This window comes from Drosophila melanogaster, chromosome X (assembly GCF_000001215.4).
Source record: "Drosophila melanogaster chromosome X".
Lineage (NCBI taxonomy): Eukaryota > Metazoa > Arthropoda > Insecta > Diptera > Drosophilidae > Drosophila > Drosophila melanogaster.
Genome location: NC_004354.4, coordinates 14,338,637 through 14,364,968, shown reverse-complemented (window position 1 = coordinate 14,364,968; position 26,332 = coordinate 14,338,637). Strand labels below are relative to the sequence as shown.

At 41.5% G+C, this 26,332-nt stretch overlaps 1 protein-coding gene across 2 annotated transcripts in view; it reads right to left on the bottom strand.

Moving 5' to 3' along the window:
- dpr8 (defective proboscis extension response 8) overlaps positions 1–26,332 on the bottom strand; it is a 140,126-nt gene that overhangs the window by 97,383 nt on the left and 16,411 nt on the right. For both annotated transcript variants that reach the window (NM_167408.2, NM_001298310.1), the window contains one exon: positions 9,427–9,506. The gene's annotated coding sequence lies outside the window, so the exon portion shown is untranslated. The remainder of the gene's footprint in view (positions 1–9,426; positions 9,507–26,332) is intronic.

Sequence of the window (26,332 nt, the reverse complement as noted above, 5' to 3'; positions counted from 1 at the left end):
GCGCTGGCGAAGGCAGTCTGTTAGGGGCGTGGCAGCTGCTAACGATGCCCGCGAAATGAAGTGAAAATGTTTGTTGAATATTTCGCTGCATAATGCCAGGCAGGCGCTTGCCTGACACGGAGAAGCGGAAATGGCGAAAAGGTAAAAGAACAAAAGCTCACACACACAAACACACACACACACCGCTAAACATCGGCACACACCAGTACAAAATACACGCATACATACATATATACATACATATGCAAATAGATTATACACCGCATTTGCCCTTTGCTAAGCTACCACTGATTGTGTATGCCGTCTCTATCATTCTTCTTCCTGCTTACTCTTTCGCTCTCCTCCTTCCATCTGGACTGCATTTTGTGCTGAGTTTAGAATTTAATTAAATATGCTGCTGGCGGCTGCCTCTGGCCTCCGGCAGCTTCCTTCTTTAATCGCCGTCTAACCACAGTGGCGGCCAACAAGTGTCAGGCGACCACCCGCCACCCGCCACCCACCACCCCCTCATTCCAGCAGCCGACCCCCCCCCCCCGCCACCATCCCTTTTCATTCGGGAAATTACAAGCCAAAACGTGAATAATTAAGCGGCAAGAGCATTTCCTGAGGCTTCCAACCTGGCCCAGAACGCCATAGAGACTGGAGAATGTGGAGAAAGCGGAGAAAGCGACGAAGGAGAGCGAAAGAGGACAAGAGAGAGACGCCCACTAATGCGTTGATAATTATTAAACGGCAAAAAGGGGGAGAAAAAAAAACAAAAAAAGCAGCAGAGTAGAAGGCTAACGAAGATTTTCATACCCATTTCCATTTTTTAAAGGGAAATTCAAGAATTATCATTCCTAATTAATGAATGTAAAACAACTATTATCTAGTTTCATAACAGATATTAAAATATATACAAACATAATTTCTCGACTTGAGTTGTTGATCATTGAAATTCATGCTTTTCTCTAAATTTCCGATTTTTATCTTGTATCTTTTATTCTTTGTTGAATGAAATATTGTACATAGTATCTCGCAACTCGATAATTCCAACCCCGGTCTAGAGAATTGCTCGTATCAAAATGAATAAACAAAAATAGGGGCGGCTGGCAGAAAATTGAAAGTAAAAATAAACACGAATGCGTCGGTTCTTTAACGTTGGCTCAATTCTTTTCCTGAACTCGTGTGGCCCTTTGTTCACACTAATATATATACGCTTTGAGCGGGTCTCGGAGAATCCCGAGAATTGTAAATATTTTATTAGTTGATTTACAGCAAAGGCCACGAGGCCCAAGAAATGAAAACAGACGCCAAAGCCGCCAAAGGCCGCAAACATCACGCACGGCATCCAATTGTAATGGGTATATGGGTTGTATCGAAAGAAAGTGGTAATCGCGTGGCTGAATTGTATTTCTTTCTTTTTTTTTAAATTTCCAGATATATATATGTATTTCCTAATTTCCCCTTACCACACTGCTGCCTAAACATTTCCGGAAAGCAATTTAAATTGAGTTGGTCTTAGCATGGCGCAATCGTTTTGTATCCTTTCATTTCCAAGAACTTCCCCTGCTTATTTGAGACTATTAAATCCTTGAGGAATCCCTCTACACATATCCATCGCTTCTTCAATGCATTTCACCGTATCTATGCGTTCGTGTATCTTTTTTTGTTGAGCTTCGCTTCGCTCAGTTTTGCTGCTGGTCAAGAGTTTGTTTTGCATTTTTTGTGCTTTTGTTTTTGTTTTTGGTTTTTTTTTTCTCGACAGCGATACATAATGTGTACATGTGTACATGCTCGTACACAAGACGATTTATTAAAACTGACAATGCAGAAAGTGTGTGTTCGATGTCGTGATGCCAGGGAGATGTTCTCTTGATGTTCTTGTTGCTGCCGCCTGCCAGCCGTTTGTTTTGATTGTTTAAAGCATGTTTAGGGTGACAACAGATCGAGGGACACAGGCGGCCATAGCACCAGAGTACCAAAGAGCCAAAGAACCAAAGAACCAGAGATTCCGAGAACTGTCAGTGCCGGTTGGCTGTGTGCCACAGCGGAAAGTGGAAATTGTCAAACATGCCATGGTCAACATCAACAACCAAAAAGAATGCGAAGCAAAAATGCTTCTGCTGTCTCCGATGCTTAAAATTGAACTATGGCCCAGGACACGCAGCACAGGACACAGGATGTAGGCAGTGAGGCAGTAAGGATGTTTGCAGGACATGACAGGTCCTAATCCTATCTCCGGCGACCTGCGAAGAACGAGAGCAACAAGTAAAAAGGTTAAACGTCTGCCCCATCTTGGAGCCACTGCTTCAAAGTTCGCCACTTTCTTGTGATGTTATTATGGAATTTTCACATTTCTTTGTTTTTTTTTTAATATTTTTTTTTTATTTCTATTTCCAATGGAATGACAACGAGCACAACTGAACTGGTGGCTAAATGCACTTACTACACCACTGCATCCATATTGCAACACCATACCATGGCCATATAGCATCATAATCCGCTCTGAAAATCTCTTGACATTTATGATGAACGATTTACCACGCCATTGCAAATTAAAGCAAAAAACAACGGAACCGGAGTGCCGGGGCTCCAAAATCGAATAAAGCACTCCCGACAATCATCGGCATGGCACTGCCACGCCCTTTTCGTCCCATTTCCTTTTTTTTTGGCTTTCTGCACAGCTTGTTTTTGGCCATCGCTCACACTCCCACATTATATGTACATCCAGTACTATTGCAGAATTGAGGGGCGTATTGCGATTGGGAAAATGCACATACACATACACAATATATATATTTATATAGATATATAGATATGTATTCTGTGTAAAGCAGGGGGAAATAAGTTCCAAGAAAAAGTTTATTTTGAGCTTTGACGGGACATTTACGTCTTTGCAATAGAAGTAAAATGTAAGAAAAACACAAAGCAAAAGAAGTCATATGAAAATACGATGTCAAATTATTTCATATCTCTGTATTCAAAATGTAATTTAATACAATTACATTAATTTACAATTCATTTAATTACAATACAATTTGTTTCATTTCAGAAGAATATTAATGCTTGCGAAGTATCTGCTAGTCGTGTCATTCGCCCTGGACTCTTAGCCTCTTCATCTTTTTTTTGTTTTTTTTTTTTTGACTGTTGCAACGTCAACAAGCGAACAAGCCAAAGCGAATCCCAAAGCTGCAAGTGAGGATGGATGTGGATGGTGGCCAGCACAAGTGCATCATCCGGAAAGCAAAGCAAATGCCCCATAAAACAAATGTGCAAATAAAAATGTTTATAAACAGCGTCGACGGCAGAGAGCACTTCACAGTTTTCGGGATGTGCGCGACAGCGATTCACTTCGAGGATTTGAAGGCGAAGATGGGTTAGAGTTTTGGCTGGATTGCGTTGGAGGACTCTCTCGGGAGAAGTGAGATTTCTAAAAGGGAAGGGGGAGCAACAGGATAAGCTGGTAATTCAAGCCAGAAGGTCACAAATTAAGTCAACAAAATCGGAGAAGCCCTAAAGATTTGGTTAAAGAGGAAGGAAACGAGCGTCAAGCTTTATAATTAAAAGTTGCGTGCCATAAACGATGGTTTGATTAAAGTTTTTGTCACTGAATCAAATTTAAATGATTTTCATATTAAATTTATGGAGTTTGGACTTACGATTGACACAATTGTAAAGTAATTATATCACTTATCATTTAAAAATCATCTCTGAGCAAGATATTTTGAAGTAAAATTATATACTGCTGCCATTTCATTTCGTACTCTTGCGCTGCACTGAGGGTCACGCATTTTAATTTGCCTGCCCTCCATTTACATTTTCGACCTCGCCGCAATTGAGGATACCGGAATAATTGCCTCATAGCCGCAGTGTGCCCAGAAATTGCTTTATTGACATTGCGGTCCTCCATCTTCTGGCCCGAAAAACTCAATCAGATTTCCGTTGACTGATAAAGTGACCAAAAAGTGTCTTTGATTTACATGGGATGGGAGGAGCGGAACCTTTGCCGTACGCCCGACCTTGCCACAAAATTCGGAGTGTGGTGTGTGTGGCATGTGGCGGCTGGGGGTTTGAGGTAGGCGTGGCAGGCCATGAGCTCTGCCGATTATAAATGACTCTGACTGTGAAGGGCTACCGCATACCCATTCGCATCCCTCATCCCTCATTCATCCTCCATCCTCGTTGTCCCTGTCTCGGCGATGGCCTTGAAGTATGCTACACAAAATGTTCGCACATAATTAAGTGCTTTCAACTATGGCAGCCGCAGCTGTTTCCATCCTAGCCTCCCAGAGTCCTGCAGTCCAAAAGTCCGAGCTGCCGGCCAGCCGAGTATCCCCCATCCTCATGCCAACAACAAGCATCCCATGCGATTCTTTTTTTTTTTTATTAAACAGCCGAACAGCCGAGCAGGCCGCATGTGGCATCTGGCAACTCATGGCTTTGAAGCTGCTCAAGTGGCCAGCAAAAATGAACTGGCCAAAAACCGAATTGGTCAGCGGCGGCATGACTGGCGATTTGATTGCCCTGCCGCATACGCTGAAATACACATCGAAAAAAGATCACAAAATACTAGTTTTAATGAGCCATTGAAAGTGCAACAATTTTGCGACGTAGAAAACAAAATACTTTCATTTAAAACTACTGTATACTTTGGTCAGCTTTTATAGCTAAGAAAGCCGGGTGCTTTTGTTTATTAAATTGTGTGAAAACCATTTACTTTGCATTTCCCAAGATCTTTTATTATCATAAGTAGCTCAGAGAGATAGAGAGTCCAGACTCATCTGGGCTTTCACAATAGATGCAATCCACATGATCGCTGCTTACATTTTGAGCAGCAAAATCATGACTTAATAATGCCATTTTCTCCATGTACTCGTGGATCCATGGTAGACCATGAAATCGGGTCCATGGAGCAACAACATTCGGAAGCGGAAATGAAGGCATCCATTATGTATACCCTAACAGAGGGCACAATAGCATTTGTCAACTGAACGCAACTGGACTGACTCACAAAGAGGAGCAGAGAACGATTCCGATTCCGATGCCTTGTCCGGAATTGAGGGTCAGAGGTCAAAAGTGGCTGCATTGTTGTCTTTTCACCTTTGAATATTCACTAAATTGCAAGGCATTTTGCAGTCGACAAAGTGAGGAAAATGCCATGGATCCAAATCGTTGATGCTATGCGGAATAACTGGAATTCCTTTGACTTCTAGGGTATGCTCGTCTTCGCCTTTGACTTTTACTCTACAGATTTCTTTAGTCACTTTTTTACGCTCTTTCTTCTGTTAATAATATTCAAATATAATGCAAACAATGTGCCAGAAAGTCGACGCAAAGTTGTCGCTTCAGTTGTAGGGGCAAGCGGAGGCGGAGCCACGCCCCCTTCCGACCGACATCGCTCATAGTTTTCACTCAACTGTTTGCATTAATTTGATTCCTTTTTGGTCCGTCGCCGTCGCCGCTCTTGTGGCTCGTTTTGTATTGTAATATCCGGCCGCTTTGGCCGCGCTTCCTGCCACAAAAAAAAAGTAGAAAAAAAAAACGTGGACAAAATAGAAAAAAAAAAATAAATATAGGAGGCGTTCATTTTTTATTCAGCGCCACTTTTGGCCACCAACAGTCGACTTTGCTTTGCGGCTGTGCGATTTCTGCCAACTTTATGCAGCTCTTTGTTTGCATTTTCCAACTCATTAAGAGTAATTCGCTTTGCTCTTCGTTATGTATTTTCTTTTTTTTTTTCGCTGCCAGAGTTTTTCCAATTTGGTTCAGTTTTTTTTGTTCAATTTGCTTTGCGTTTTTCAGCGGCGTGTTGAAGGTGCTCGAGTGGAAATTAAATACACCGCCAGTGCGCCCACTTTTCACCTAGGAAACCCCCGCCCACCCACTTCAGACCTGGCCTAAATATTTATGGGCGGCCTAAATAATGGCCAGAACTGTAGAGGATGGTCTGAGCGGACTGAACTGGACTGAAGCAGGACTTTAGTTAATTAATCATTGCATGAAAAATCACTGTATCAGTGGTCAGCAACAGAATCGCTGGTTGTGGATGTGGATGCGGATGCGGAAGTGGTTGTGGATGTGGATGTAGAGTGTCCAGAGTGTTCAGAGTGTGTGTAACTGAATGCGAAACTAAACCTGAACCACGACTGAAACTTGGGGCCTAAGCGAGCCCATAAATAAAGTGACAACAAACACACACACATTCTGTTGCGAAAATTACGCACGAGATTGTTGAACAAGCCAACAAACAACAAGGACGACGACGACGACAGCAAAATGTGGTCAAAACAGAGCTACAAAAAAAAAAAAAAAATGGAAAAAAAATAGAAAAAAATGCGGGAATGTGACATGAACAACAAGGCGACTGGCGGCTGCCCACTAAGTATGCGCAAGTAAGCGATAGCCTATGAAAAGTGTCCCAGGAACCCACAGATAGGCCAGATATATACATATATATATATATATGTATAGCGTACCGCACAGTGACCGAAATTCACATAATCCCATTGGCTCAAGTTTAATCCAAATGTAATTGAACGTTTAATCAATCGCCTTTGCACGCAGACACCAAACTCCACCTGGCTGTGCAAACTCAATTGGTCGTTAAATAAAATCACTTAAAATATCCGGAAAAATTTAACATAAAAAAAATTATTTTATGAGATATGTATATTTACACGTGTGGCCAGCAAAGATAGTAATGGCTGGAATAAAGAGCGATTTAATCATTCCCTTTTGCACATTCCAATGGCTAAAATACGTAGAATATCCATATATGCATTCAGTTTGTGTGCCAGACTTAAACTGACAGGGAAAAAAAATAATAATTGTTTAAAAAGCCACTTGCAAATATTATTTGTATGTCGAACCAATAAAGGCAATGTAAATGCTAAATTGAAAAGATGGTGCATGTGCATACAGTTTACACATAGTGCATTTATTGTACAATTTTAAACGTTAAACCCCAAGGCTTGAGTTTCTTTTCCTTTACCAATTTGCTCTTTCACGCGTATGTTCAATTTGCTGAATTGATTTCATAGCTAAGAGATAGAAACTAATATTTCTTCAATTGACTTTTGTTACACACAAATTTATATAAATTGAAATTTTCGGTTACTCAATATAATAAATTAAAAATATGTTGAACATTTAAAGTGAGCTTCTTTGGCACCGCGAAATATTTGATTTGTGCATAGCAATTAGTCAGTTGGCCCCACTGTGCCGAAGCCAGAGCAAAAAAGGACATCGTGAACGGACAGGCACCGCAAAGCATGCAACAATTTGTGGCACTTGAAAGGCAAGTCGCCCCCAACGCTTGACGGCTGACGGAAGTCCGTTAGCGTGGCCAAAAACTAATGCTAATGTATGTGTGAGCCAGTGTATAAGTCGCTGTCTCCCTTCGGTAGCAAATATCGTTGTGAAAGCATGGCCAGAACCAGAATAAAATAAATAATCATAAAATAGAAATAAAATGACAAATTATTTCCGTTTCCGTTGAGCGAACTTTGAGGCGTGGTGATGTGGGTGTGCCTGCCACTAGGCCACTGTAGCACAAACGGAGCTCTTTGCCATGTTTCTGATTCTGATTCGGATTCGGATTCGGATTCGGATTCCTAGTTCCTAGCTGCTCGTACATGTCAGGAAAAAGTGTAACGAACGGCGGCGTGGAGAAAACGTGAGCAGGGAGTCCTAGAGAGTCGGGCAAAACTTGGCTAATATATGCAGCTGCCAGTTGCCAGTTGCCAGTTACGTCCGCCCTCGCCAGGACCTCCGATGATCCTGGCAGCTTGTGTGACGGGAACAGAAGAACAGCAGCACCAAGTGCATTATGTACTTAATGCGCCCCTGGATTCCTTTACCACTAGCATAAGTAATTGGCCTTTCGGCTTTCCCTTAACCGCTCTCGTTTTGTCAGAAGAAAATGTGTGGTACAACGGGGCGTATACGTGATACTCATACGCACTGCTCTCAATGCCTTGTAGCCGGTTCTTTTTGATTCTGTTCTCCTCGGTGGGAACCGCTTTTAATCGACAAGCGAACATGTTCGGTGACCATTGCCAGGTCAGTTCTCACAATGGTTAAATTAAATATTTACACACGCCGCAAATAGAGCCTTCATGTATGTAAATGTGTGCTTATGCCAGTTCATAATTAATAATTATTTTATTACTTTTACAAACAAACGGAGAAAAATGGCAGAGCTAGGAGCCTAATGAATGCTCTATATATACTAATTAAATATTTGAAATACTTTCAAAGTTTCGTTGACAGCATATAATGGCATGTTAAATAGTTATTTAGATTTATTCAATCTATAAGTAGCACAGCAAATGTCAAAACTTTATTGCGATTTTCGATTGACAAACGCGCAGAGCGAATCAAGCAGACCCATTCACCACAAAGGGCAGGCCGTGAGCTACAAAATTATGACCGCAATTTGGGAAATGAAATGCATAAAGCAAAATAAGCAAATGGCACGCAAAGTGACCCGAGGCGGCGTCAAAACGCTCTAATTGGCCGCACAAAGCCAACGACAGGGGCTGCGGTAAGGGCTGAGATGTAGGTGGCGCGATGAGTTGGTTTTTTTTTTTTTTTTTTTGATTCCGAGAAGGGGATGCCGAGTGGGTGTGGCGATTTGTGGAATGAGCAAGGTAGTGGTACTTGGTTCCCTGCTCGGGCGCCATTGCGCATTTTGATTTTTGCACCACGTGCTTGGTTTTTGTGCTCAGATATCCCCTAGTCTGTGTTGCATAAATTTGTCTTAGCACAAAACTAAATCAGTTACATACATCGATACATAAATTTAAAAACCGTCTGCACTTTAAGCAAACTACAAACTAAGCAATCCAAAGAAAACAAATCTTTTACAATGTTGCTCGTTAACCGACCCCCATGACTTTTAGGATGAACCGCTTATTTGCGATTTCACGTGTGAGTGAAATGAGTGAGTTCAAGGACCAAGCCCCTCAGGTCGACTAAAGGCCCCACACACCTGCCGCTGAAGGCCTTCGGATAACTCACTCTGCACCCCCCTGATTCGCATTGAACTTGTTTTCAGACGACGCCCGCGACCAAAGTGTACACATAACCTCGTTTCGTATTTATCAACGACTCATCATTGTGATGGAGGGCGCCTGTCAGCGGGCCACGCCCCGCGTCGAATGTGTATTATGCCGCCACCCCGGGGAGCTGAGAACCTGGGACCTGGTAACTGGTAACTGGTAACTGGGAACACTGGTAGCTGGAAACGTGGACCGAGGCCGCTCCCGGCGGCCTCTTTTTTGGAAACGGGTCCCAAGAGCCCGACGCCACCGACAACGCCGCTGATGCGGCCAAAGGAATCTCAAAAATGGCGTGCCGAGCCAAAATTAAGCAAATAAACTTGTCAACACATTCAACTTCATTATCGAGCCAAAGGCCGCTCCCCGATGGTCGGAAACTTACCCGACTGCAAAACTCTTGTGTTTTTTTTTTGGTTTTTCCGTATGCTCGATTTTTTGGTCTCGGACCCGTCCTTGGGCGTCCTAAAAAGAGGCAAAACGAAAAATTAGAAAGGGAATTATTATGACCCGGCTCAAGCTGCGAGATCCCAAAAATGTCCGTCCAGGAATATTCATATGCGAAATATATTTTGTGGTTTAATTTAGAGTGCCTGCGGGCGACTCACGAGATGAACGAAGGGGTTCTCCCCAGCTAGCAAAAAGATTTGCAATCACGCACCCAACTTGGCAGCCGGCGGCAAGAAAACACACTCGAAAAATCCCTTAAATAATTCAAGAAATTCTCCTAAGCACGAACAATCGCTTGCACTGCGAAAATTTAATGTTTACTTAGCTTTAAGCCATTTTTATAATATTTCCAACATAAACCACAGTTTGTGGTTTGTGATAAATATTAAACATTTGAATAATATTTTGGCAACTGGTTAAGGCCAACAAATGATGCCACAAATTAATAATTAAACGCAAATTATTAGGGAATTAAATAATAATAGAAATTCAATTTGTTTCGAGCACTAAAAGTGTAATTATGGGTACATATTTGCAAATGAATTTCGGACACCTACATTTAAATGAGTGTATGGAATTGAAAGATGTCAAGATTATCAAATTTTTTTTTTTTTTTTTTTTGACAGTGAAGCCACTTCTGCTTCCACAGGGCTAAGCATTTTCCATGGCACTGGTGTCGAATTGAGATAAATCATGAAACTTTATAGTTTTACAAGCAGTTGGACACACAATGCCCAACATAATCAGGCGAAGCAACAGTGGGCATCAATTTTACAGCCCCCCAAGCGGGGATCCAAACAATTTGCGCAAATATTGTTGTTTGCATATCGAACCCTTCTCGCCATCGCCATCGTCATAGCCATAGACCATCGACCATCCACATCCACATCCACCATCGCCATGGCCATCGAATCCGACCATCGACATCGACATCCACCATCGCAGCACAATGAGCTGGGCGAGCAAACAAATTTATGACCATCATAACGGCCGGGCCTGGTCGAAGTGGAGTCGAGTCGATTCGAGTCCGGCAAACACGGGGCCGACAAAATGTCTATAGTGCTACATAATAATCATAATAATAAATAGCAATAAAAATGCTACAAAGGAAATTAAATTTCTGTATCCGTAAAGAATTTCAAAAGTGCACACAGGAAACGACAGCGAATCCTGCGTGGGCAGGAGCGAGGCCTGCGGAGTCCTTTCGTTCGTTTCGACACTTTGCGGCCCTTAAATTGGCCCATAAGCTGTTTAACTGAGTTATCAAGGAGGAGGCTTCGAAGACCTCAAGCCTCGGGCCCCGCATCCTCCGCCCCAGTTGCCAGTTGCCAGTTGCCAGGACTCAAGTGGCACTGCCCACACAGCGTGACAGGATGGCTATATTAATGTTAATTAATGTTAAATGCTTAGGCGTTTCAAAATCATCTACAAGGGAGTGAGTGTGTCCTGGAAGCCTTCGATTGCCAATCAACATCATTAATAATTGAGTAATTAGTTCGGGTTGTCAAGTTGATTTCACTATCTTTAATATCGATGTTTAAGTTATAGATCTAATATGAATAGTATCGATGTTTGATAGTCGTAGTAACGCTTTTCAAATAAAAAAGAGAATGCGTCTTTAGAAATGAAATCCAATAACGAAAACCAACCCAGCATTAATGGTTTTGCCACACCAATCGCATACATGTCCAGGTGATTTTTGTTTGAAAGGTCAGTTATGATGGACTTCCTCCAGTTTCACCTAAGTCCTCTTCCGTGGGAGGCGACGGATGGAATGTCCTTTGAACGAGCAGTGGCAAACCAATTCAGCAGTCGCATTTAACGGGCTGACAATGGCGCATATAAAGCGCTTTGTTCCACATCGCCGGCAATTGTGGGCGGTGGGGCGTTGTCCCGTGAAAGCAGGGGGCGTGGCCGGGCATATATGACGTGTGACAAATTTTTGCGGTTCCGAGGGTCCGAGAATTGGAGGTGGCAAATGGAAAACGGTGTGTGTGTGTGTGCAGCACGTCGGTTCCCTCTCGTCTATGGCCGGAAAATTGTCCAACATATCCGGGAGCGTTGAGGTTGGCTGCCCATTGTGGAAAATCGGTCGTCCGAGGAGGTGGAGAAAAAGGGGGGGGGGCAAAGGAGGCGGAAAAGAAGGAAGGGGCTGCCCGTTTTACTTGCAGTTAAATAGGGCGGAAAAATAATTGAACCATTATCAGGCGGTCTGACGTATCCATAACCGCACACACACACACACACACACAGACAGCCAGGTCAGTATATCCTTGCCTTGGTGAATAAATTTCGAGCTTGTTTTTGCCTTTGGTTTATTGTGCTTATTACAAAATATTTAACACCAGGCCATCCAACAGCCACGCCCACTGTCCACCGCTGCGGCACTTGGGCTCTCGCCGCTCCACCCGTCAGCAAATTGTTGCCTCATTGTAAAAATTTATGTTAATATTTTAAATTTTTATGCTGCGAGGCGGCGAGCTGGCTGAAGCGAAACTGAACGCCCCCAGTTGTTTGTTATTGGCCTGAATGGCCTCGGTGTCCCGGGCACAACGCCCCTTGTCGCTTGTAAAATGTAATGTAATTTCTACGCTGGCGGCTCTAGGCCACGGACGTTGCCAGGACAAACAGGACTCGGTACTCACTGTTCCGTATGCCATATTCAGTGTTCGGTGGCAAGGAGACCCCTTGCCTTTCACCACCTGCCGCCCACCTACTTTACTGAAACAGGAGAACCGCTTAAAGAGCGCTGCTGGTCATATTTAAAATACAAAAAAAAAAAAAAAAAAAAAGCCGCAAAACTGCAATGACAGTTAACGTTACTGGACACGCATGTGTAGTGGGATTTTATAAATATTTAACGCTCATATTTTATGCGCATTTTTCATGCGGACCAGCTTGAGCGGACAACGGACAAAAGGACAAAGGACAGCGGACGGCGGACGGCGGACATCAGGACGGCAGGACGTTCGGCATCATTAATTAATACCAAAACGTTGATCCTGATGGACCGCAGAAACCCAGAAAGCCCATGGCGTTTCGCACACACCGGTTGACAGGCTGCTCTGCTTTGGGCTTTAAGTGCTGGTGGTTCTGCTGTTGCTGCTGCTGGTAGGAAAATTCTTCACTGGAATTATGAAGGGAAAAATAAGCGGACACCAGCTGGAAAATGCTAAGGCTTCTGCTATTTTGCTCCTGCCTTCTGCATTGTGTGTGTGTGTGTGTGTGTAAGTGTTTTAACGTCACGTCCTTTTCGCCCAGCATATTGCGGCATGTTGTTGCGTTGAGCCTCATTAAGCGCACTTTGTCCTGCCGACTGTGTTCATTTAAAGGAAACTCCGTCGATCCAACCGCCAGCCGCCCAGCGTCGCCATCCTCCGCTGATTCATTCCTTCTCGTTTGCCATAAATTATTTTTAAATGCATACTTATGTGGAATTTTGCCACGCGCTGCCGCGACAACTTTTCATAATTTTTATTTACATGATGCGGTTGTGGGCGGCGGTGGCTACAGAGGTCCTGCCAGCAAGGACCAAGGATGGTCGCTGTATTGCGGAGGTGGGGCATTTTCAGTGGCGGCGTGTAACCGCATTAAAATGATTTGTAACGAGCGATGGCGTGCCCGTCTGAGGCCCGATGCCGTTGCAAAAAAAAAAAAAAATGAATAAACGAACAGTGCTGGAAAAGTGGCCAGGACGGCCAGGATGCATGCAGGATGTGCAGGGGTGTCCTGCGGCATTTACCACACGCATCACTTGCCACGGCGCCTGCATCTGAATCCCTGACATCCTCCGATGTCATCGCGTCCCTCGAATGCCATTGCATTTCAGCCGGAGGTCATTCGGGTCGGTCGATTGGGAGGTGGCGCTGGTTATCATGGTTCAAATGCACATTTAAGGACGTGAAGCGACGAAACAAGCCCCGCAGAACTTTAAAGTCTTTTCGTTAAAGATGTAAAAACTTCGAACTTTCAAGGCAAAGTTGAAGCATACATCAACATGTACATCCTTAACATAAAACAATGAACTGTTAAAGAAATTTAATGTTTAGGAAATTAATAGTTTCAATTTTGAGTTTTATGAAACTGGGAATATATTCGGAATAATAAGAAAAAGACAACAACTGGCAAAAATTTTATATTTTCCAAGGATTTTTTATTAGAAATTGACTAAAAATGGCCATACAGCTAAAAGAAAAACATTTTTGTGCAGCATAAAACCATTTTTAATAATCCCTATCATTTTTTTCGTAGCCACGAGTAAAATAATTTTTTCTTGGTAATTTTACGCATTTTTTAAAACATCACATTTTTCAAAAATAGGTAAAAAAATTAAAATTTAAAGTTAGAATCCAGATAGATTAGAAATTGAAAACCGAGCTCAACGAGATATGGCATTCCATTTTTGGACCATTTTTCCCATTTTTAATGAGAAAAAACTCATTATTTTTAGACGAAAAATGAGATAAAAGACTTTAACCAAAATGTTGATTTCTAAGATGGCTTATTTAACCACAACTTGACTAAAAATTGATATACAGCTAAAAGAATAATATTTTTGTGCAGCTAATTACAACTGCTAATCATGCATGTAATTTTTTTGGAGCCTAAAGTAAAATAATTTTTTGCTCATTTTTCGCATTTTTTATAAGGGGTAACATCATTAAATTTTTCAAAAAATTGTAAAAAATTTAAATTTTAAAGTTAGAATCCAGATAGTTGAAAAATTGAATACCGAGCTCAACGAGGTATGGCATTCCATTTTTGGACCATTTTTTCCAATTTTATGAAGAAAAATGTTCTATTTTTAGGCAGAAAAAGTGGAAAACGTGTGTTGTCAAATTACCAATACGAGTATTTACAAAGGGATTACAGGGATTTCTCATAATTTTTTGTCTTAAAGTGATCTTATGGTTTGCTGTAAATGGTGTCCATTTCACTCATATTTAATTTATACAAGTGAGCCAATTTTAATAATCTAATTGTTAGCTTACACATTCCTGGAAAAGCAATTTGCTTTACTTCAATTAAGCAATCCACTAACCAATCTGGCTTAGGGATAAATTTCTTTCCCACCCTGCACTTAAATAAAATAGTTACAAAAACAAAAGCTGCATATAAATTATTAACACAATTTCCAACAACAAACTTTACGAAAGGGGAACTGAACTTTTTGCTATGTCTGAAATTTAAGCTGAAGTAAGTATTGTGCAACTGGGCATAATCCCAAGTGCAGCTTAGTTGGTTCCTTCTTCAGCTGGTCGAGTGTACACCGAATAGTCCTCTTTGCTGCCCAGCAAATGGAAAGATAGACACCATGCCACACCATGCCACACCATCCCTATCCCTATCCGAACCCATCCCATTGTAATCAATCTAATTATTATCAACTTTGCATTCGCAAATCCGCTCACAGTAGCTTCCCCGCCTGGCCACTTCTACTTCCCCCTTTTGGATGCGAGGATTCAAGGACTCCACCATATGGTGAGAGCTTCGTCAATCTGCTCAGTTATAAATAATACCATCGAGCATATGTTCGGTTGGATGGTTGGTTGGTTGGTTGGTTGGTACCGCCCTCAATGGGTTGCCATCTTATACTACAATATATGTACTCACATAATATATTACGTAATATATATAAATGCAGGCATTTGCTGCTCCTTCTCGCTATCAATGGGTTTTTAATTGAGTTTACTTGGGTTTTTCCATTGCGACACTGGATATGCTTGCAAGTGTCTGCTGATTTCACCTTTCTGATGACATTTTAAGAGTCTTTCGTTCATAGACAAACTCGCACATCCAGGCAAAGGAATTACCTTAATTATTTATATTTAGGTTTTGCCCGGCCTTTGTGTGACGTGTGTGTGTGTGTGTGTGTTTGCCTCCCATAATTTTTCCCCACAAAAGTGGATATGATGAACTGGTAAAATATTCAGATTTGATGACAGCCAGGAGATATGGCCCCAAACCCCGCACTCTTTCGACCACTCAATCAACCGCATCGATCGATTTTCAATCTCAGCCCGAGTGGAAATTGTTATGAAGTTTGTTTATTTATTTATTTTCTGTGAAAACTGTTGCAGTTCATTTCGCCTCTTTCTCTTGGCATTTTTTTGTGAAATTTTTTTTATTTTCGTACTTTGAACTATTTATGCTTGACAGCTGACTTTTGCTTTTGGGTCTACAAATTCGTTGGATAAACAAATACAAATGCCGAATAAAAGATTCTGGATCAAATAGCCCCACCATTTAATTACTTAAGCTATCTAAGCGAGTATGTGCTTAGATATGTGGCAAAATTTGTGGCGATTTTCTGGCATTTCCAGCAAATCTGAGCGAATTCGAAATAAAAAAGAAATGCGTTAAATTCGAGAAAATGCACTGCTAATTCCAAAAACTTGAGAAGAAAAGTTGCCCATGAGTTTGTCTACAAAGGCCTGAAATGCCAGCAAGGGCTTTTATCTCTTTATTTTTTTTATTTTTTTGAGTAATTGCAAGAGTAAATTGAAATTGTTTTTATTTAGGTTACATTTAGACAGAAAAACTGATTTCAGTTAAGAACTCGATTATCGAACATGGCAAATACCCATTTATCCAAACAAAACCGGAATGTTTGAAGGCTTCAAGTGGTATGAAAATAGTTTTTTTTTTTCAACTTTCATATTTTTTGCACTTGTGAAAAGCTTAAAATTTCAATAGACTTGGAGTTTCTTTGAAAGCGTTTGTAGCAAAATAGCGCTCTGTAGCTGGATTTTCGATTGAATTAAAATTTAAACTGGGTTTTTCAATATTCTTTTCACTTGAATTTCTGGCTGGCTTTTGAAAATTATTTTAAATTTCTCTTTGACGGTCTATTAAACTTTCGCATGAAACAAGATGATTGAATTGTGGTGTGCTGGCCACCGAGAAATCACATGAATCATGGGGGCGTGGCAAGTAGGAGCACTCACCAACATTTCTACACAATTTCCTTTGACATTTTCGCCATTTGCGAAAGCATCAAGTTGTGCAAAAAACGAATACAAAAACATCAAATGGCGTTTAATGTTAACGCTTTGTTGCCGATGTTAGCCAACTCCTTTAGCCCCCAACTTGTTTTATTTTTTTCCTTCAGCTTGTTCACATAATTTAAATTCCATGCCTGTTTCGCTTTTTGGTCGCCAACCAAGCTGTTTTACTATGCGACGCACATACAAAGAGTGCCATAAACGAAAATGGCCGCCCCGTGACTATGTGTGTGAGTCTCTGTACTTGTGTGAGTGTGTGCGCGAGAGTGCATGTGTATGTGTTAGCCGCTGTGTGCGTGTTAGCCGCTGAAACTGGAACTTCAATTCAATCAATTACGCGCTAATGCACTTCAAAGTGTATTCCGTTATACAAAACAATATCGCGGGCCAGCAACAAAAATAAGAACCACTCCCGACCGCTGACCGAAACAAAGTCAAACGTCGAATTAAGCGGACACACTGAGCGAAAATGCTGGGCAGAATGGAAAGCACTATATACTGTGTCTAGATTTACAACATATATAATCCAGAACTAGCTTGTAAACGTATTAAGGTCATTAATTGGTTTTAATGCTTTAGTTGTATCTTAAATTCTTCTAAAGTTTTCCATTTCCATTTATACATTTTTTACTTAAATACAAAAATACTAAAATTCTTTTAGTTTGCAAATATTATACCAATCCTTCTGTCACTTCCTGCAGAAGTATAGAAGAAGTATTCCTATTTCATAAAGTATTTTTTAACATTTTCCAAATGTTTCCCATTTCCCCAAGTGCACTGAAACACCAGGTGAGCTCCAGATGAAAAAAGGGGCCGTTGCGTGAGATCTTTTTGTTTGCCGGCTCGGATGTCAGCTAAAGGGATGGGCTTTTTGGGGAGGGGTTAGAGCAGGATCAGGGGCAGGAGCAGACGTATTTGTGGGTGGCAGCTGCCTAACCCTTGTAACCCGTGACCTTTTCAACACCCATACACCCACCCAGAAAATGTGTGTGTGCTATTGTTTGCGTGCGTTGACAAGCGAAAGGAAAATCCATTGAAATTCAATTTAAAGAATGTTGACAAACGTTTGTCATGAAACTGCGACAATACGCCTGTCGACAGCTTAAAGAGAGTCTTGGCCAGGTGCTGATTTCCAGGTACTGCAATGTCATTGAAAAACTCACGGATCAACCTTGAAAATCATTTAATCTGATAAGAAAAGCCTGGCGGGATTTGAGCTGGGACTCATTACGGCTTGGTCTGTCATTTAAGCCAATACATTTTTATACAATGGGCTTGGTATTTCAGTTAAATAGGCGTTAAGTGTGCATTGAATGGGAAAAAAACTGATTCTCTAACATTTATTTTCTAAATGATATATAGATACAAGTACGTTTCACTATAATATAGATGGTGCCACTAATTCATGTTTCTGAAATCATTTCATTATGTACCACAAAGTATGAATTGAAATTAAATGAACATACATATCTTCAAAGGAATACATTTGGCTCCTGCATTGAACATCTATTGCTGCAAACGGTAAGCCACCTCAAAGCACCCTATAAAATTGCTGTTTGAGAACATAATTAAATGAAGTTTCATGTGTTGGGCAGCAATACACGTTCCCATTTATATATGATATCTGTTCAGTAAGAGCTATTTAATCGAAACACAACCCAATATCGATTACATATCAGTGGCAGGAGCACTTCAGTAAACTGCAGCACACAGGTCCTTAGCCATCAGAAGCAACAACAATCGGGTCTCACACTCGACTTGCCATGCACCGCACTTGTACCAATTGGTCATCACAATAACTTCAATACATTATATTACCTAATTACGGGCAACAGCTCTCCATTCCCTCCATTTTGCTGTCTTAAAGGACCACTGGACCCTCGAAAACATCCCATTCCATCGGCTCTGACGTGGTCAAATCATGTCGATGAAAATTTGAAGCTTTTAAACTACTTCAACTTCACAAAATACGCTAGACACTCGAGAAGAGGGCGATGGCATGGTAAGGAATGGTGGATGGAAGTGATGGAGCACTCGAAGAACCCGTCGGAACAAAAACGATGCGGGAAGTAGTGGGTCTTCGGGGTGTGAGTGTCCTGGCAAGCGAAGCGTTGACAGCATTTGAGCCAAAGGAATCAACTCTGTGCTCTAGTAGACTCAACTTCTTCGTTTCCTTTCTTTGTATGGCTTTCTTCTCTGCCTCCTTTTTCCATCCTTACAATGGAGGCACATATCGCACCTCCAAGGATGCGAATGTGTGTGTGTGCTGGTTATGGCACAGGGATGGGATCTCAAATTAACACTTGAAACGCAATGGGGCGAGGCAAAGGACGAGGTCCTGAGGTCCTAAGAACCTGAGAACCCATAAGGAGATTGGGTGGCTGAGTGGGCTTCCCCGGTTTTTCATCTTCTCCTTCTTTCCCCTCTTACTGCGGCTTGTTACGAGCGAATCGAGCGTATGACTTAACAAGTGTTCCAATCTGCGAGGACGCTCTAATACCCACACACTCGTACGCACGCACACATACGCAACTGGGGAAACTTTGTGGGTGGCATTCCTGGAAAGGCGCGTCCAGGCTTCTGTCCACTTTGGACAAGTCCAGGAGCCCACAGACGATCGCCTGGATAATCCAGTCTCCTTGTTTAGCCACTAACTTATTTAATCTTAGCAGGAGATATGACTAATCATACTAGCTGGCGAAACAGCCGTCCGCAAACTTTGAAGTTACAATTCCGACAAAAAAAAACGAATTAAAAAAAAACACACACACATACTGATACTGCAGCGGAATGTCCTTTACGAGTTGTCATCGGTTTTGCTTTTGGCCCAAAACATTCCCAAAACGAGATTGGCTTTGTTAGTGTGGCCTTTCCCTTGCAGCCCTCTTTGCGCTCATTCGTTTTAAAGCATTTTTTTTAACACTTTGCTAGCCATTAAGCGCGGGGGAGAAAGTGCCGGCGAAAAACATAGAGAAAAAGTACTAGGAGAAAGGGCAAAAACGGAAACGGCAACTGAGAGAAGGGCCTGCATGTGGTAATTGCCATAGGCCCTTAGCGATTTTCCTTCGTATTCGGAGCATCGTTTTCCATTCTTGTTTAACCAGCTGCCTTTCCCCGCTTTTATTATTTATTTTTACTACTTTATCAAACCCATTACTTGTAGAGAAAAAGTATAAAGTATATATATTCATGATCGGGATCACTTAAATTTATAAAACATTTTTTCGTTTAACATTCAGCGAAACAACTAAAGTCAACGGATACCGTAAAGCAGAGTGAAGGGTATTTGATAGTCGAAACATTCTGTTTTTTTTTTCTTTATTTCATTTTTATTTTCATTTTATTCTTATTCATTTGTGCGACGTCCCCTTTTTATTTTTATTTTGATGCAAGATTGTGTTTGTCTTTGCCACAAACAAACCGACGGCACAGCCAGTTTATCTACGAGTGTGTCTGTCGCATAATGCGATTATTTGCCGGATTTTCCGAGAGTTTTCCATTTCTGAAGAGCCCGCCTAACAAGCAAACCTATTTTTAATACGTTTTTGTGGCTCACAATTCCCTCATACAAGCGCTACATGGCAAAATTGATCTTTAGCATGCAACAAAATAAAATATAACCAACTATTTTAAAAATTTTAAAAATGTCGAAACTCTGATATAGTATATAATGAATGCCCTCCAAAAAAAAAGTTGTGTATTTTTACTGCACTTTTTTGTGGATTTCCCGAACATCTAATAATCATGCCATGTATACAGCAACAAATTAAGCTGTGTGCTCAAAAGTTAGAGACTAACCACTGCGCTGCCATATTTGGCTTCATTATCATGTGACTATGGGTTAAACCAGGATGTTAACCTTTTACTGAAAATATATATCGGATTACACATTGTCGGGTTAACTTTGTCCGCTTAACTCGGCGGAGTCTCGCGTCTCACGATTGTTGTTAACTGTTTGCTTGCCATTTTGGCCAAGTCTATTTGCCGTCGTGTCGGCCAAGAAAGGCAAAGAGGCAAAGACTGATTTGTGGGCCTTTTGCAGCGCAGCACTTAGCGGTGTTCAAACAATCGATTTGCCACCCTGCCTTTTGGTGCAACTCATTCACCTTGGGCTCAGTCAGCTGGCTTATGTGTCTAGACTCAAGACTCCTAGGACTTCTTCATTCCATTCAACTTGGACTTCGTCTTGGAGCCGAGCCCATTCTATGAATCCCACGCGACTTGTCAATCAAATTGGGCAGCAGCAGCGAATAGCAGCGGGCATCAATCAAGCTTGCCAATCATCCATCAATCAATCAAACCAGCTGCTTTTCGGCGGAGGCCCCTTTTCCTTTGCCTAGCCATGGTTGGAAATAAATATACAATATTTCCATTCCACTGATTGTCGCCATGCGTCTTAATCCCGAATGCCAAATTTCGCATTTTTGCTATTATTTCTCGTATCTCCGCTGTTTACGTAGATTTAATTTTGATGCTCTGCCCAAATGCAGGCACAATCAATTGAAATTCATCATTCATCCGGTTTTTGGCGACCCGGGGCCTGGGGCATGGTGTTTGGGGGGGGGGGGGGGGGGAAAAAGTTTGTAATCACAACACACCCTATCGCTCATCAAAGCTCATTAGAGTGCGGAAAAGTGCCCGCGGAAAAGTGCGGATGGAAAATGGTGTGTGTATATGTGTGTATTAGGGTGTGCAATCGTGGGGAAAGCGATGACTAAGTGCTTGAGGGGGTAAATGGGGGAAAATCGGGGGAAAATGTAAATTGATAAGACAAGTGCTAAAATGTGGCTAAGTCGATGTGTCGATGATTTTCACTAAATCCCATTGAAATTCAAAAATTCGCAAATTCAAGTGTTAAGTAAAGTAAATATATATCATCTCTAAAGCTAAGCAGCTCTCATGTGCACTCTGATCTTTAACCTAAACATCTACTATAAATTTATTATTTTTCGCTGTCAGTTGCATCCGGAGAACCCTCGTGTGGGCCGAACTAATAACTCAGAGCGTTAAGATGTCGCCTTTGATTATTTGTTTTCCATGTCATGCTATCGTCACTGTTCGTCGATTTGGCTTGGGATGTAATGGATCCTGGTGCCGCGAGCATTCCGAGCTCGTGACAGCTACTTGCTCGTCCGCTTGACTGGGCCAGAGCACCAGGACATCATAACAGCGCCTTGAAGGAGTCAGTCATTCAGGGCTGAAGAACAATGAGACAACAACGACGACAACAAGAGCGGCTGGGATTGGCGACGACAACGACGGCTACCTGACAACCCTGAGGTGTGTCCTGTCTGCTGATCTGCCCTGCTCCTTTGCATCCCTGTTGGGCACATCCTGCTCCTGTTTCTCGTCCTGCTCCCCATTGTCCTCCTCGTTCTCCACCCACTTTCCTCCTGCCAGTGTTGCCCCCCAGCGGACTGCTGTTCGTCTGTTTGTTTGCCAGCTTGTTTGCCTGCGCCATTGAGTTTTCCATTTCATATTCAAGGGCAAACAACACAGGACGAGTGCTGCCCAACAAGAACGACAGGCAGAACAAGTGAACACAAAGGTACTCAGAGTTCCGACCTCAAGATACCTGACTTTTTGCATCTCGAGATGGTGACCAGAAATTGCTATTGCCAAGGTGCTTAGTTGCTCAATTGATTGACTACTCTAAACTTTATAAGCCATTGGGAATTGTTTCGAAATTTGGATTATGCTCTGCAATCTGTGCTTTCATTCAAAATTGACTAATATATAGGCGTTTTTTGTTATATTCGAATAGTTTCAACATTCTATTGATAAAAAGCAACAGCAAACGATTCGGGCTTAATGGAAATCTCATAAACCAAACACTAACAAACTGAAAAGTTGATTAAAAATATATGTGTTTATATTTGGCATATTTGGGAAGTTTTATTAGCTGTTTTTAAATTTTTTTTCGCTTGATTTCAGCGCAGTACGATAAACATTTAGTTTTCATTTTAAGTAGTGTTGACTTTAAGGATATATTCAGGTTTTTATTGTTCCTTCTCAGTATAAAGCCTAACCCAGCACACCCAACTCTCGCATGAGTACTGGGTATGCGAAGACGTCGCCCCCGTGGCCAAAAATCGACCCAATCCCCAGCACCCAGCAGCCAACACCCAATTCCCAACCTGCGATCCCCAATGCTCCCCCTTCACCTGCAGTTGAGCCGCGGGCAGTGACTTGAGTTGAGTCGACTTGGCGACTCTTTCAATTGCGCTATTAAAAATCATTTAGAGTCTGACAAATAAACAGCTGCAGGGCGTCCTGTTTGGATAGCACCCTGCGCACAGCCACCCCATCCCCCTTCCCATTCCAAAAAAAAGAAAACACACACACACACAAAATTCTGCCCTTGGCTCAGGTGGGTTGAAGGTCCTTGGCCCATGTTTGCTTGCTATGTTTTCTTATTTTATTATATTTTTTTTTTTTTTTTGAGGGGGAATAGATTTCAAACAGCATTTAATTTTCAGTCGCACCGCAATTTAGAGATATTTTCCATTTCGCGCGAAGGGGGGAGCAAGACCAGCAGCAAATCAACAGTGATAATATTTTTTTAGCGCGGCGAATAGAAATATGGAAATTAAAATGGAATTAAAACATTTTTTTTTTTTTTTTATTTAAATAAAACACACAGCAAGAGAGATACTTCTATTTCGCGGCTGCACACGAAGAAAAGTTAATAAAATATGCAACTGTGAAATAAGAATAGAGCGAACAGGGCTGAAATAACAAACGCTGGCTACAATCAAAATACAATGCCACCCATCAAATGGGCCGAAAGTGGGTGGCTAAGGGTTATTTTCAACGGAGGGTGCCAAGTGGACACACACATACGCATCGTTGACTCAGCTGTGCGCCAAGTGAAATTTTCACACACATCTCAAAAACAGAGTCTCTGCGAAAATGGGCAAGGGTTGAGTTTTCCCACCATTACAAATTTGAAAACTAACTTCCATGTTTGGTTTACGCTCCACGTCCCGTAAGTAGGGTGCAAAAATTAGTTCGTCCTTTGTCTGAAAGTTGTGCTCAGTCTGAGTATGAGTATGAGTATGAGTATTTGGCTGCCTGGCAGGTATTAAGTGGGTAATGAAGTATCTATTGTTGCGCCGGATTGCGAGCTCATAAATAATTCACAACGCAACCGCTTTCTTTTTGGGCAACACGAATCCAAGACGCAAAATCAATAGATATTGACCTCGTTTACGGCACAACCCTCTAGGTTATGGTAACTATTTAAAGCGTAATATTAAACGAAAATAGCATATAATTAATGGGAATAAAGTCAGCCGGAATGCCTCGATTGCCGCACTTTTAGGGGTTGAAATGTGTTCTATTAATAACTAAACAAATACAGGAGAAGAAAAACCACGCACGAAAATTCTAAAAAAAAAAAAAAAATTACCCATTTAAAGGGGTAAAGGATTTGGGGTTTGCCCGCCCTTCAGAACATCAAATGTCTAATTATGGGCCAGACGTTTTAGAATTCTCACTCACTTTCGCTAGAAATTCATTTTTATATTTAACCAGCCAACACGGCGTATACGCAATGTCAAATGGCGAGAGCCAGTGTATGCATATATGTGTTGTGCATATGTGTGTGTGTGTGTGTGTGGCTGACAGGCTTGTGACTTGTGGACACTTTAGTTGGCATTTGCAACAACAAGAGGAGGGAAACTGAAACTGCAAATGAAACTGAAACCGAAACTTAAACAATAACAACGGAGACACAATTTTCGTCATTTGATTGTTTTAAATTTTGCATTAGGCTCTTGTCATACTGTTTGTTTATTTATTTGCCATTTGCCGCTCCCCATCTCATTTTTGCCTTTTGCTTTTCGCTTTGTTTCTATTTCTGTTTGGCAGCCCGCTAGTTTGTTTGTTTATTTGTTTGCCAGGAGTGTTTGCCCTGCGTTGGATGTGCATTAAATGCAATTGGAATTAGAATTTGGCTTTCGTTTGGTCGCCGAATGTCGCTCTTTTTTTTGGGGGGGAAACATCTGCATTCCGCTCGAATTTTTCATACCCGCGGCGTTCGGCGGCGATTGGCAGTTTAATTGGCCATTTTGTAGAACAATTTGTAGCAGTAGTCGCTATTTGCCGTCGGGTGCTGGCAATTTGTGGTTTGTTTTGCTTTGCCGCCTGTTATGGCCAGCTTTGGTTAAAAATTTAATGAAACTTTTATGGGTGCTGCATTTTGTGTTGTTTTTGCCGATATCGTTGCTGTTGTTGTTATGAATCAAAATTTTGGAAAGGCAATGAATTGGAAACATTACGGAATGAGATAACCACTGTCCGTGCAGAGAGAAAAATAAGTCCTTGATTATTATAAAATTAAATGTATTCAAAAAAATAGGGAGTGAATCATTATTGAAACCAGAACATAAACTAAATATCTCATAACCCAGTAGAAAATCTACTGATCAACTATTAACTCTAATTTTTCTTGTTTATCAAAGTGATCAATACATCAAAACAATCAATAATTTTCTTGTTTATCAGCTCGATATTTTTGCACATTTAAACATAGTTTTGTCCCAGTGTATGAAAGGCGGCTGAAAGTGAAAGCGAATTAAAAACTGGCAACTGGAATTGAATGAACAACGGATTCGGCCAAGGATTCATGGATCAGAGAGCCAGTCGAGCCGGATGATGATGATGATGATAATGCTTTTGGGCCAAGGCTGCCAGGCTATTAGAGATCCACGAGCATATTTTAATTAAATGCCTCGGCATAAAAATACTTTACGCATTTACCTCGGGCCCGCATTCGCTGACAGAGATGGATAGATATCTTCTCCTGCATTCCTATACTTGTATATATATATATATATATATATATATATATATATATGTATGTATTTATGTAGATGCCTGTCTGCGGACTATCACATTAATGCAGCTTAATTACGTGACATAATTTAGAAGGCGATGACAAAACGGCGACAGGCAACGACAATTCGCCTTTGTTTACGGCCAGCAAGCGTTCCGTTTCGCTCCGTTCTTTGGCATTGTAACTTCTTTTTATAGCACTACCTGGTCCAAACATAGATGGCATCCCTCTATCCCTCCCCCTAGAGAAACCACCCATTTCCCAGCTCATGTCCTGAGTTATGAGCCGCGCTTCACCGCTCCCTCATTCCGCTTTTCCACTTTTCCATTTCCCACTCACTCGCTGGCAGTTATGCTAAGCTCTGCAAATGAACATCATAAATAAGGGTCCTGGCAAAAGGAGGGCTATGATGGGGCAGGGTAGGCCAGGAGGAGGGTACCACCTACAGAATGGGTGGTGTTGGGTGGCAGCACCACCGAGACGCACGTGTCAAAGGGAGCCAAAAGACAATGTTGAGCAACACCAAAGAAAGTAAACTTTAACTCAAAAAACATGACACAACACTCTGGCATGACGAGTTATGGAATAGGTGGTACCCATTAAAATAAAATGGAGTGTATATCTACAATACATTTAAGTTTCAAATTAGGTGTAATTTTTTTATTGAGAAATAAAGGTTAAGCCAAAACGATTTGAACTATTAGTTAACACCATTTATATATAGCAATACAAAAATATATATGCATATATATTTTATCTGAATTATTTTCACCCGATTACAATGTTTTAATTAAGTTTTTAATTAGTTTTAACCAATTTCTTAACTGAAACCCCAAAATGCCTTATTCGTACCACGAGTTGTGACTAAAAAAGTTGGTTTCGAATTGCGCGCATGTTTAAATGTTGTTATGAATATGACAGCCGAGGAGGCGGAAATAGGAGGGGGGGGGTGTCTGTGGCGGTGGGCGTGGTGCTGCCAAATCAACCGCATGAGTCTT